This window comes from Rhipicephalus microplus, unplaced genomic scaffold, assembly GCF_043290135.1.
Source record: "Rhipicephalus microplus isolate Deutch F79 unplaced genomic scaffold, USDA_Rmic scaffold_312, whole genome shotgun sequence".
Taxonomy (NCBI): Eukaryota; Metazoa; Arthropoda; class Arachnida; order Ixodida; family Ixodidae; genus Rhipicephalus; species Rhipicephalus microplus.
The window spans coordinates 117,501-130,295 of NW_027464880.1; the positions used below are offsets into that span (position 1 = coordinate 117,501).

Genomic DNA, 12,795 nt, shown 5'->3' on the forward strand with positions numbered 1-12,795 from the left:
GCTCTCTTGATATGTGATCCGACCCTCAGACAGACGAAGCCAAGGGAAGACCCAAGGCCGCAATGTGCGTTCAAAGAATCAGTGCTCAGTGTGTCCTGCAATTCACACCAAGTCTCGCAGCTGGCTGCGTTCTTCATCGACCCGAGAACCGAGTGATCCACCGCTTAGAGTCGTGAAAAAGTGTTTGTTCAATTCCGTACAGTCAAAACCAAACGTTTCTGGCACTCGGCCAAACAGTGGCCAAGAAGGGCGCTTTTCAGCGCACGCTTGGACTCCAAAACTCTGCCGCGCCTTTTTCGGCTGCCGCAAATCGAGCAAACGGTGTGTTTCGGACGGCGTTTCGCTTTCGCTACTTGCGAGTGCTTTCGTGGTCCACCCCTCTATAAATACTCGGGAGGCGTCGAAGCCGGTTCTCCAAGCCGGACCCGTAGGTATCGTTGTGTGCTCGCTCTCATTGGCCCGCCTAACCAGAAAATGCCTGCGGTACACCCATTTGGATAAGAGTGCACGCAGATGCGGGCCTCGACGGCTACACATTTCCTCGGGCGGCCGCCTCCCGGCCTCCGTGGAGCGCGGGATGCACGGTCCCATCGACAAGCCTCTCCCGTTTTTACCGTGGCGTCGCGGTTCACCACGGCAGGCGGGTCGGTCTCCTCCGCATAAAAAGGGGGACCCCCGCTTTTTGTTCCACGAAATCGCACAAGCTTTTTTCGCATCCACGGTTTGCCACCGCACACCAAAATGCCGATCCGGCTGCCTACTTTAGCCAACAGGTGGAGCCAGGCGCGCCGTACTTGCGCGGCACTTCCCACGTCCACCGAAGTCGGTGCCAAGGACCACTTTCGGCGCCGGAGCCGCGTACGAGCCTACTCGAGGCGGAAGAACGAAGCCAGCAAGGGCCTGGCCGCAAGTGCGTTCAATTGTCGGGACGTCCAAGTCCCTCGTTCTTCCGTGCTTCCTCTTTCGGCAAGTCGTTGCGGCACCTTCCCAAAGCGCGCAGACCCGCTAATCGCGACGAGCGCGACGTGGCCGTGCCGCCTTTCCCTCGGCAGCAAGCAAAACGCCTGGCAACGTCGACGCTCCCCTAACCGCGATCTCGCACCGTGTTTCGTGTGGCGAATTCAAAAGCCGGCCGGCGCTGCTGCAACCATTACGGTCGGTACGCATACGCCGCGGAGGGCGGGACGGTCATCGGAGCGTGCGGTTCCTCCATCGAGTACTGCGCACCTCGGCCGTCGCATCGCCGTGCCATGACCGGCCGCGCGTCAACGCGAACCGGTGCCAGCGAGATCCCTCGCCTGCAAGAACCGACCGGCAGCCTCCGTCACCCGAGGACGCGGAGGCGCTTGCCGCGGACGGCGGGACGGTATGCACTGGTGCACAGCGGACCCGTCACATCGCCAGTTCCTTGACCGACCGCCGACGCTTGTGCCGTTCCTCTCGTACTTGGCAGTCGCCGCGCGATTGTCGGGTCTCGTTCTTGCACGCTCGAACGGTCGGGAGGGCACTCGGCTGGCGTTTCGGGAACGCGCAGCCTCGCCTTCTACCGACGTAACCACGACTCGCCGTTCGCGCTCCGCCGCTCCTGTTTACAGTACTAGGCGGTCCCGCAGCGGTCGGGTCGCGCATTTCGAGCGCTTCGAGCCACGGTGCAGTGGCGGGTCGAAAGCCGACCTATGAGTGCGTTGCGCCGTTTGTACCCGCGTCCGCCACCTGGCCGACCGTCCAAGGTCGCGGTGTTGGCGTCCGCTGGGCGCAACAATTTGTCACGGGGTGCCGCTCCACATTCAGGCAGCCCCGTGGGGAAAAGCCGACCCCGCGTCCAAACGGGGTCAGCGGCAGAAAGTGTCGGGCGCAGACGCAGCTGAGGCGCTCACCCTTCACAATCCGTTAATGATCCTTCCGCAGGTTCACCTACGGAAACCTTGTTACGACTTTTACTTCCTCTAAATGATCAAGTTTGGTCATCTTTCCAACAGACCGGCGCAACCGAAAGGCCGCGCCGGACATCGGTCCGAAGACCTCACTAAATCATTCAATCGGTAGTAGCGACGGGCGGTGTGTACAAAGGGCAGGGACGTAATCAACGCGAGCTTATGACTCGCGCTTACTGGGAATTCCTCGTTCAAGGGGAACAATTGCAAGCCCCTATCCCAATCACGAAAGAAGTTCCACGGGTTACCCAGTCTTTTCAGACAGGGATAAAGACACGCTGCTTCCTTCAGTGTAGCGCGCGTGCGGCCCCGGACATCTAAGGGCATCACAGACCTGTTATTGCTCTGTTTCGTGCGGCTAGGAGCCGCTTGTCCCTCTAAGAAGGTTGTAAGGTGCTGGGAACCCCGCACCTATTTAATAGGCTAGAGTCTCGTTCGTTATCGGAATTAACCAGACAAATCGCTCCACCAACTAAGAACGGCCATGCACCACCATCCACCGAATCAAGAAAGAGCTCTCAATCTGTCAATCCTCCCAGTGTCCGGGCCGGGTAAGTTTTCCCGTGTTGAGTCAAATTAAGCCGCAGGCTCCACTCCTGGTGGTGCCCTTCCGTCAATTCCTTTAAGTTTCAGCTTTGCAACCATACTTCCCCCGGAACCCAAATACTTTGGTTTCCCGGAAGCTGCCCGCCGAGTCATTTGAGTAACTCAGGCGGATCGCTGGTTGGCATCGTTTATGGTCAGAACTAGGGCGGTATCTGATCGCCTTCGAACCTCTGACTTTCGTTCTTGATCAATGAAAACATTCTTGGCAAATGCTTTCGCAGTAGTTCGTCTTGCGACGGTCCAAGAATTTCACCTCTAGCGCCGCAATACGAATGCCCCCGTCCGTCCCTCTTAATCATTACCTCGTATTCCAAAAACCAACAGAACAGAAACGAGGTCTTGTTCTATTATTCCATGCAAGTTTATTCAGGCGACTCGCCTGCGTTGAGCACTCTAATTTTTTCAAAGTAAAAGCACCGGCCATCTCGAGGCACACAATGAAGTGCACCAAGAAAGAACCGGCATGATGTTCAGTCCGAGCCGTCGCATCGGGTAGATGCACTACTCGTCTGGAACTGAGATCCAACTACGAGCTTTTTAACCGCAGCAGCTTTAGTATACGCTATTGGAGCTGGAATTACCGCGGCTGCTGGCACCAGACTTGCCCTCCAATTGATCCTCGTTAAAGGATTTAGAGTGTACTCATTTCAATTACGGGGCCTCAAAAGAGTCCCGTATTGTTATTTTTCGTCACTACCTCCCCGTGCCGGGAGTGGGTAATTTGCGCGCCTGCTGCCTTCCTTGGATGTGGTAGCCGTTTCTCAGGCTCCCTCTCCGGAATCGAACCCTGATTCTCCGTTACCCGTAACAACCATGGTAAGCAAGTAACCTACCATCGAAAGTTGATAAGGCAGACACTTGAAAGAAACGTCGCCGGCTCGTGGCCATGCGATCAGCACAAAGTTATCCAGAGTCACCACACAATACGGGCCGAAACCCGATCGATCTTGGTCTAATAAAAGCACCCGTTACCCAAAGGGCTCCAGGCTCACTGCATGTATTAGCTCTAGAATTGCCACAGTTATCCAAGTAGGAAGAAACGATCTAAGGAACCATAACTGATTTAATGAGCCATTCGCGGTTTCGCCTTATTTCGGCATGTACTTAGACATGCATGGCTTAATCTTTGAGACAAGCATATGATTACTGGCAGGATCAACCAGGTAATCGTTCGACTGCGCGTCCGTCCTCGCCTTCGGCGGGCCGGACGCAGTCTGTGTGCGGCGGAGGCCACCTTCAGGCGCCCCAACACGCTTATTTTGCACTCCGAGATGACGGCGTTCGAGCTCGCTACGGCACAACCTTCCCGAAAGACGAGTGGGAGCCGTGCGGCAAGAAGCACGTTCATGCTCGCTCTTTTTCGTTGCATCGACTCGGTCGCGCCGTGCGGGTTGCCCAAGCCCGCTGCACTGTCGGTGGACCGGCCGGAACTAGCAACGGAGCCGAGACTGCAAAGCCGCCAGACGACGGGTCACGCCCGCGTCTTCGGCGCTTTCGCATCTGAATCGCCCGAGGACGACACGGAACACACCTCGATATCGTGGTAAAACGGCACCGTCCGACAACCAGCCCCTAACGCATCAAGCGGATGAGGCTGCAGACGACTGCCGTGGATTCCCCTGGAGCAGACCCGAGGACACGCTTGACGAGGCCGAAGCCCGCCGCATATCAGACACCCGGTCGCTTTCGCGTACGCCGCTCACGAGAACCCCCACATAATAGCAGCGATAAGTACCCAGACCTCCTTGGGCACTAATACGAGCGTACTCGAGAAAATTTCACCGCGGGTGTGCCCCGAAACGTGTGGCACGTTGAGCGTGCCACAAGTCTACGTCGCTCTCAAACCCGCCGAGGTCGTAGAATTTGCGACCCTACTCACGAAATTCCCACCGAGGATACGGCCGCAAACGTACCGCACCTTGGGTAGGCCACGAGTTTGTGCAACACTACGCTGACGGCACAGCACCGAGGTCGTGCGCGCACGCACGGGAAAATTCCGCCGCGGTTTCTGCCGAAAACGTGAGGCACCACGACTCTCCGCAAGTTCGCGTCGACTGCGAAAGACCGAAGTCGTGAACGACGTGTCCGCTACTCGCCGCCGACACGCTGGACACCAAACGTACAACGACTCGACGGCGTCGTAGAGGCCCACGACGCGGTTTTCCTTAACGACGTCTCGGCGTGGCACCGACAGGTTAGAACGGCCGACCAACGTTCCCTGTCCGCCGTTCGGCTCAGTCGAAGGGCTCGGCGACTTCGGCAACGCTGCGAAGCCGCACGGTGACGCACGCCATGTCCCCATTTTTTTTTTTTTTTCTTTCTGCGTCTGCCGGGGTGCCCCTATAATAGCAGCGATAAGCACCCAGACCGCCGTGGGTCGCTCGCCCCGGCTGACGTGGTTTTTCGTACTCCTGCGGCGGTCGCCGTCAAGCACGTCCAAATACGCTACTTTCGTGGGCGCATTCACGCTCTTTCGCTTCGCCGGAGTGCCAGCACTCACTCTGCCAAAAACGGCGAACATCCGAGCGGCGGTTCCCACTTTTGCGTCGGCGTCGCAAACCCCGCCCCGGCAGACGAGGTTTGCCGTACTCGTGCGACAGTGGCCGGCGGGCACGTCGAAAGACGCCGATATCGTGCGCGAATTGGCGCACCTTGGCTTCACCGGAGTGCCGCCACTGACTCCTCCAAAAACGGCGAAGATCCGAGCGGCGCTTCCCACTTTCGCATCGGCGTCCCGAACTCCGCCCCGGCTGACGCGGTTTACCGTACTCGTGCGACGGTCGCCGGCGAGCACGTGGAAAGACGCCGATATCGTGCCCGAATCGGCTCCGTTCGGCTTCGCCGGAGTGCCAGCACTGGCTCGGCGAAAGACGACGAACATCCGAGCGACGGTTCTCACTATTGCGTACGCGTCGCAAACCCCGCCCCGGCAGACGCACTTTGCCGTACTCGTGCGACGGTCGCCGGCGAGCACGTAGAAAGACGCCGATATCGTGCCGGAATCGGCCCCGTTTGGCTTCGCCGGAGTGCCAGCACTCACTCGGCCACAAACGGCGAACATCCGAGCGGCGGTTCCCACTTAGCCGTCGGCGTCCCGAACTCCGCCCCGGCAGACGCGGTTGCCGAGCTCGTGCGACTAGCGACCGCGAAGCCGTCTCGCGACGCCGCTTTCGTGCGCGGCTCCCACTGCGACCTGGGTCACCCGAGGTCGACGAGCAAGAAAGAATGTCGAAAAAAAATTTTTTTTTTTTTTGCGTCTGCCGGGGTGCCCCTATAATAGCAGCGATAAGCACCCAGACCGCCATGGGTCGCTCGCCCCGGCTGACGTGGTTTTTCGTTTTCCTGCGGTGGTCGTCGTCAAGCACGTCCAAACACGCCACTTTCGTGGGCGCATTCGCGCTCTTTCGCTTCGCCGGAGTGCCAGCACTCACTCTGCCAAAAACGGCGAACATCCTAGTGGCGGTTCCCACTTTTGCGTCGGCGTCGCCAACCCCGCCCCGGCATACGCGGTTTGCCGTACTCGTGCGGCGGTGGCCGGCGGGCACGTCGAAAGACACCGATATCGTGCGCGAGTCGATGCTTCTTGGTCTCGCAGGAGGGCCGCCACTCACTCCTGCAAAAACGGCGAAGATCCGAGCGGCGCTTCCCACTTTTTCGTCGGCATCGCAAACCTCGCCCCGGCAGACGCGCTTTGCCGTACTCGTGCGACGGTCGCCGGCGAGCACGTCGAAATACGCCGATATCGTGCCCGAATCGGCCCCGTTTCGCTTCGCCGGAGTGCCAGCACTCACTCGGCCAAAAACGGCGAACATCCGAGCAGCGGTACCCACTTAGCCGTCGGCATCCCGAACTCCGCGCCGGCTGACGCGGTTGCCGAGCTCGTGCGACTAGCGACCGCGAACGCGTCTCGCGACGCCGCTTTCGTGCGCGGCTCCCATTGCGACCTGGGTTACCCGAGCTCGACCAGCAAAAAAGAAGGTCGAAAAAAAATTTTTTTTTTCTGCGTCTGCCGGGGTGCCCCTATAATAGCAGCGATAAGCACCCAGACCGCCGTGGGTCGCTCGCCCCGGCTGACGTGGTTTTTCGTACTCCTGCAGCGGTCGCCGTCAAGCACGTCCAAATACGCCACTTTCGTGGGCGCTTTCGCGCTCTTTCGCGTCGCCGGTGTGCCAGCACTCACTCTGCCAAAAACGGCGAACATCCTAGTGGCGGTTCCCACTTTTGCGTCGGCGTCGCCAACCCCGCCCCGGCATACGCGGTTTGCCGTACTCGTGCGGCGGTGGCCGGCGGGCACGTCGAAAGACACCGATATCGTGCGCGAGTCGATGCTTCTTGGTCTCGCAGGAGGGCCGCCACTCACTCCTGCAAAAACGGCGAAGATCCGAGCGGCGCTTCCCACTTTTTCGTCGGCATCGCAAACCTCGCCCCGGCAGACGCGCTTTGCCGTACTCGTGCGACGGTCGCCGGCGAGCACGTCGAAATACGCCGATATCGTGCCCGAATCGGCCCCGTTTCGCTTCGCCGGAGTGCCAGCACTCACTCGGCCAAAAACGGCGAACATCCGAGCAGCGGTACCCACTTAGCCGTCGGCATCCCGAACTCCGCGCCGGCTGACGCGGTTGCCGAGCTCGTGCGACTAGCGACCGCGAACGCGTCTCGCGACGCCGCTTTCGTGCGCGGCTCCCATTGCGACCTGGGTTACCCGAGCTCGACCAGCAAAAAAGAAGGTCGAAAAAAAATTTTTTTTTTCTGCGTCTGCCGGGGTGCCCCTATAATAGCAGCGATAAGCACCCAGACCGCCGTGGGTCGCTCGCCCCGGCTGACGTGGTTTTTCGTACTCCTGCAGCGGTCGCCGTCAAGCACGTCCAAATACGCCACTTTCGTGGGCGCTTTCGCGCTCTTTCGCGTCGCCGGTGTGCCAGCACTCACTCTGCCAAAAACGGCCAACATCCGAGCGGCGGTTCCCACTTTTGCGTCGGCGTCGTAAACCCCGCCCCGGCAGACGCGGTTTGCCCTACTCGTTCGACGGTCGCCGGCGAGCGCGTCGAAAGACGCCGATATCGTGCGCTAATTGGCGCTCCTTGGCTTCTCCGGAGTGCCGCCACTCACTCCTCCAAAAACGGCGAAGATCCGAGCGGCGTTCTCCACTTTCGCATCGGCGTCCCGAACTCCGCCCGGGCTGACGCGGTTTACCGTACTCGTGCGACGGTCGCCGCCGGGCACGTCGAAAGACGCCGATATCGTGCCGTAATCGGCCCCGTTTGGCTTCGCCCGAGTGCCAGCACTCACTCGGCCAAAAACGGCGAACATCCGAGCAGCGTTTCCCACTTTCGCATCGGCGTCCCGAAGCCCGCCCCGGCAGACGCGGTTTGCCCTACTCGAGCGACGGTCGCCGGCGATCACGTCGAAAGGCGCCGAATTCGTGCACGAATCGATGCTTCTTGGTCTCGCAGGAGGGCCGCCACTCACTCCTGCAAAAACGGCGAAGATCCGAGTTGCGCTTCCCACTTTTTCGTCGGCGTCCCGAACTACGCCCCGGCTGACGCGGTTTACCGTACTCGTGCGACGGTCGCCGGCGGGCACTTCAAAATACGCCGATTTCGTGGGCGCATTCACGCTGTTTCGCTTCCCCGGAGTGCCAACACTCACTCTGCCGAAAGCGGCGATCATCCGAGCGGCGGTTCCCACTTTTGCGTCGGCTTCGCAAACGGCGCCCCGGCAGACGCGCTCGTGCGACGTACTCGTGCGACGGTCGCCGGCGAGCACGTCGAAAGACGCCGATATCGTGCTCGAATCGACCCCGTTTCGCTTCGCCGGAGTGCTGCCAGTCACGGCGCAGAGAACGGCGAACAAGTGTTTTTTTTTTTTTTCCTAGAATTTGTGTTATAGAAGGCACATTTGATATCGGACGATAATTTTCAACTTTATCACGCGCACCGATTTTCGTGTAGAGGTTTGCAAGTTTATGGGAATTTCTCCACTTGGAATAATGCGATTTAGTAGTACTACGAGAACTTCATGGATGTACTCAAGGGTACGGGGCAAGTCAGTTACGTCAACACCTGCAGATTTTTTACACTTCAAACTGAAAATTGTTGGTTGTGAGTCCTCGTGTGATATTAAAGGCCGATTCGCTAACACATAGAACAAAGAAAGAAAGGAAGAAAAAACGCCCGCGCTCGCTCAAGAAACCTGGGTTCGCAACAAGTGGCAACAACAAGCAACCGAGCGAGTGCGCCAAAACCCGTGGCGGCCGAACAAACGCGAAGTCCCAACCGCGTCAGCCGGGGCGGCACGGGACAGGAAAAATCACTTCAGCCGGGGCGGCGGGGCACCGAATAAACCTCGTCACCTCGTCGCAGGATAAAAGAGGAAACAAAAAGTCTAAACAGCGTCTGCTGGAGCGAATGCGTAATAAAACAACAACAACAACAAAAAAAAAACACCCGCGCTCAAGAAGTCTGCAATCCTCACAAAAGGCGACTGTGACCGAGCAGCGTCAGCCGGGGCCGTGCGGAAACGGAAAAACCGCGACTACCGGGGCGTCGAGGCACCGAAAAATCCACTTCAGCCGCGGCGAAAAAAAAAACAAAAAGAAAGACGGAGGGGGGGGGGGGAACCACGTCTGCCGGGGCGAAGGAAAAAAAAAAACGCGTCTGCCGGGGCGAGCCCGGGTGCGGCACCACCGGGAAAACTGTGGCAAACAGACATGGCGATCGAGTGAGTGGGCCGCCAGCCAGGCTCAGCCAAAAAGTGCAAAGTCCGAACTGCGTCAGCCGGGGCGGCAAAAACCGCGTCAGCCGGGGCGGCGCAAAAAACCGCGTCTGCCGGGGCGGCACGAAACCGCGTCAGCCGGGGCGGGGCGAAAACTGCGTCAGCCGGGGCGAAAAGAAAAAAAAAAACGCGTCTGCCGGGGCAAGCCCGGGTGCGGCACCACCGGGAAAACTGTGGCAAACAGACATGGCGATCGAGTGAGTGGGCCGCCAGCCAGGCACAGCCGAAAAGTGCAAAGTCCGAACCGTGTCAGCCGGGGCGACGCAAAAACCGCGTCAGCCGGGGCGGCGCGAAAACCGCGTCAGCCGGGGCGGCACGAAACCGCGTCAGCCGGGGCGGCGCGAAAACTGCGTCAGCCGGGGCGGCGCGAAAACCTCGTCAGCCGGGGCGAGCGAAAAGGGGGGGGGGGGGAACCACGTCTGCCGGGGCGAAAGAAAAAAAAAACGCGTCTGCCGGGGCGAGCCCGGGTGCGGCACCACCGGGAAGACTGTGGCAAACAGACATGGCGATCGAGTGAGTGGGCCGCCAGCCAGGCTCAGCCCAAAAAGTGCCAAGTCCGAACTGCGTCAGCCGGGGCGGCAAAAACCGCGTCAGCCGGGGCGGCGCGAAAACCGCGTCTGCCGGGGCGGCGCGAAAACTGCGTCAGCCGGGGCGAGCCCGGGTGCGGCACCACCGGGAAAACTGTGGCTAACAGACATGGCGATCGAGTGAGTGGGCCACCAGCCAGGCTCAGCCAAAAAGTGCCAAGTCCGAACTGCGTCAGCCGGGGCGGCAAAAACCGCGTCAGCCGGGGCGGCGCAAAAAAACCGCGTCTGCCGGGGCGGCACGAAACCGCGTCAGCCGGGGCGGCGCGAAAACTGCGTCAGCCGGGGCGAAAGAAAAAAAAAACGCGTCTGCCGGGGCGAGCCCGGGTGCGGCACCACCGGGAAAACTGTGGCAAACAGACATGGCGATCGAGTGAGTGGGCCGCCAGCCAGGCACAGCCGAAAAGTGCTAAGTCCGAACTGCGTCTGCCGGGGCGGCACGAAACCGCGTCAGCCGGGGCGGCGCGAAAACCGCGTCTGCCGGGGCGGCACGAAACCGCGTCAGCCGGGGCGGCGCGAAAACTGCGTCAGCCGGGGCGAGCCCGGGTGCGGCACCACCGGGAAAACTGTGGCAAACAGACATGGCGATCGAGTGAGTGGGCCGCCAGCCAGGCACAGCCGAAAAGTGCTAAGTCCGAACTGCGTCTGCCGGGGCGGCACGAAACCGCGTCAGCCGGGGCGGCGCGAAAACCGCGTCTGCCGGGGCGGCACGAAACCGCGTCAGCCGGGGCGGCGCGAAAACTGCGTCAGCCGGGGCGAGCCCGGGTGCGGCACCACCGGGAAAACTGTGGCAAACAGACATGGCGATCGAGTGAGTGGGCCGCCAGCCAGGCACAGCCGAAAAGTGCTAAGTCCGAACTGCGTCAGCCGGGGCGGCAAAAACCGCGTCAGCCGGGGCGGCGCAAAAAACCGCGTCTGCCGGGGCGGCACGAAACCGCGTCAGCCGGGGCGGCGCGAAAACTGCGTCAGCCGGGGCGAAAGAAAAAAAAAAAACGCGTCTGCCGGGGCGAGCCCGGGTGCGGCACCACCGGGAAAACTGTGGCAAACAGACATGGCGATCGAGTGAGTGGGCCGCCAGCCAGGCACAGCCGAAAAGTGCTAAGTCCGAACTGCGTCTGCCGGGGCGGCACGAAACCGCGTCAGCCGGGGCGGCGCGAAAACCGCGTCTGCCGGGGCGGCACGAAACCGCGTCAGCCGGGGCGGCGCGAAAACTGCGTCAGCCGGGGCGAGCCCGGGTGCGGCACCACCGGGAAAACTGTGGCAAACAGACATGGCGATCGAGTGAGTGGGCCGCCAGCCAGGCACAGCCGAAAAGTGCTAAGTCCGAACTGCGTCTGCCGGGGCGGCACGAAACCGCGTCAGCCGGGGCGGCGCGAAAACCGCGTCTGCCGGGGCGGCGCGAAAACTGCGTCAGCCGGGGCGAGCCCGGGTGCGGCACCACCGGGAAAACTGTGGCAAACAGACATGGCGATCGAGTGAGTGGGCCGCCAGCCAGGCACAGCCGAAAAGTGCAAAGTCCGAACCGTGTCAGCCGGGGCGACGCAAAAACCGCGTCAGCCGGGGCGGCGCGAAAACCGCGTCAGCCGGGGCGGCACGAAACCGCGTCAGCCGGGGCGGCGCGAAAACTGCGTCAGCCGGGGCGGCGCGAAAACCTCGTCAGCCGGGGCGAGCGAAAAGGGGGGGGGGGGGGGAACCACGTCTGCCGGGGCGAAAGAAAAAAAAAACGCGTCTGCCGGGGCGAGCCCGGGTGCGGCACCACCGGGAAGACTGTGGCAAACAGACATGGCGATCGAGTGAGTGGGCCGCCAGCCAGGCTCAGCCCAAAAAGTGCCAAGTCCGAACTGCGTCAGCCGGGGCGGCAAAAACCGCGTCAGCCGGGGCGGCGCGAAAACCGCGTCTGCCGGGGCGGCGCGAAAACTGCGTCAGCCGGGGCGAGCCCGGGTGCGGCACCACCGGGAAAACTGTGGCTAACAGACATGGCGATCGAGTGAGTGGGCCACCAGCCAGGCTCAGCCAAAAAGTGCCAAGTCCGAACTGCGTCAGCCGGGGCGGCAAAAACCGCGTCAGCCGGGGCGGCGCAAAAAAACCGCGTCTGCCGGGGCGGCACGAAACCGCGTCAGCCGGGGCGGCGCGAAAACTGCGTCAGCCGGGGCGAAAGAAAAAAAAAACGCGTCTGCCGGGGCGAGCCCGGGTGCGGCACCACCGGGAAAACTGTGGCAAACAGACATGGCGATCGAGTGAGTGGGCCGCCAGCCAGGCACAGCCGAAAAGTGCTAAGTCCGAACTGCGTCTGCCGGGGCGGCACGAAACCGCGTCAGCCGGGGCGGCGCGAAAACCGCGTCTGCCGGGGCGGCACGAAACCGCGTCAGCCGGGGCGGCGCGAAAACTGCGTCAGCCGGGGCGAGCCCGGGTGCGGCACCACCGGGAAAACTGTGGCAAACAGACATGGCGATCGAGTGAGTGGGCCGCCAGCCAGGCACAGCCGAAAAGTGCTAAGTCCGAACTGCGTCTGCCGGGGCGGCACGAAACCGCGTCAGCCGGGGCGGCGCGAAAACCGCGTCTGCCGGGGCGGCACGAAACCGCGTCAGCCGGGGCGGCGCGAAAACTGCGTCAGCCGGGGCGAGCCCGGGTGCGGCACCACCGGGAAAACTGTGGCAAACAGACATGGCGATCGAGTGAGTGGGCCGCCAGCCAGGCACAGCCGAAAAGTGCTAAGTCCGAACTGCGTCAGCCGGGGCGGCAAAAACCGCGTCAGCCGGGGCGGCGCAAAAAACCGCGTCTGCCGGGGCGGCACGAAACCGCGTCAGCCGGGGCGGCGCGAAAACTGCGTCAGCCGGGGCGAAAGAAAAAAAAAAACGCGTCTGCCGGGGCGAGCCCGGGTGCGGCACCACCGGGAA

At 61.5% G+C, this 12,795-nt stretch overlaps 2 non-coding genes across 2 annotated transcripts; both read right to left on the reverse strand.

Annotated features, from left to right (window-relative positions):
- Window positions 1–19: 19 nt before the first annotated feature.
- Window positions 20–172, reverse strand: LOC142793613 (5.8S ribosomal RNA). The gene has a single exon (XR_012891681.1). It is a non-coding gene; the product is annotated as a 5.8S ribosomal RNA (ribosomal RNA).
- Window positions 173–1,891: 1,719 nt separating this feature from the next.
- Window positions 1,892–3,706, reverse strand: LOC142793603 (small subunit ribosomal RNA). Its single transcript, XR_012891676.1, has one exon. It is a non-coding gene; the product is annotated as a small subunit ribosomal RNA (ribosomal RNA).
- Between the last annotated feature and the right edge of the window lie 9,089 nt (window positions 3,707–12,795).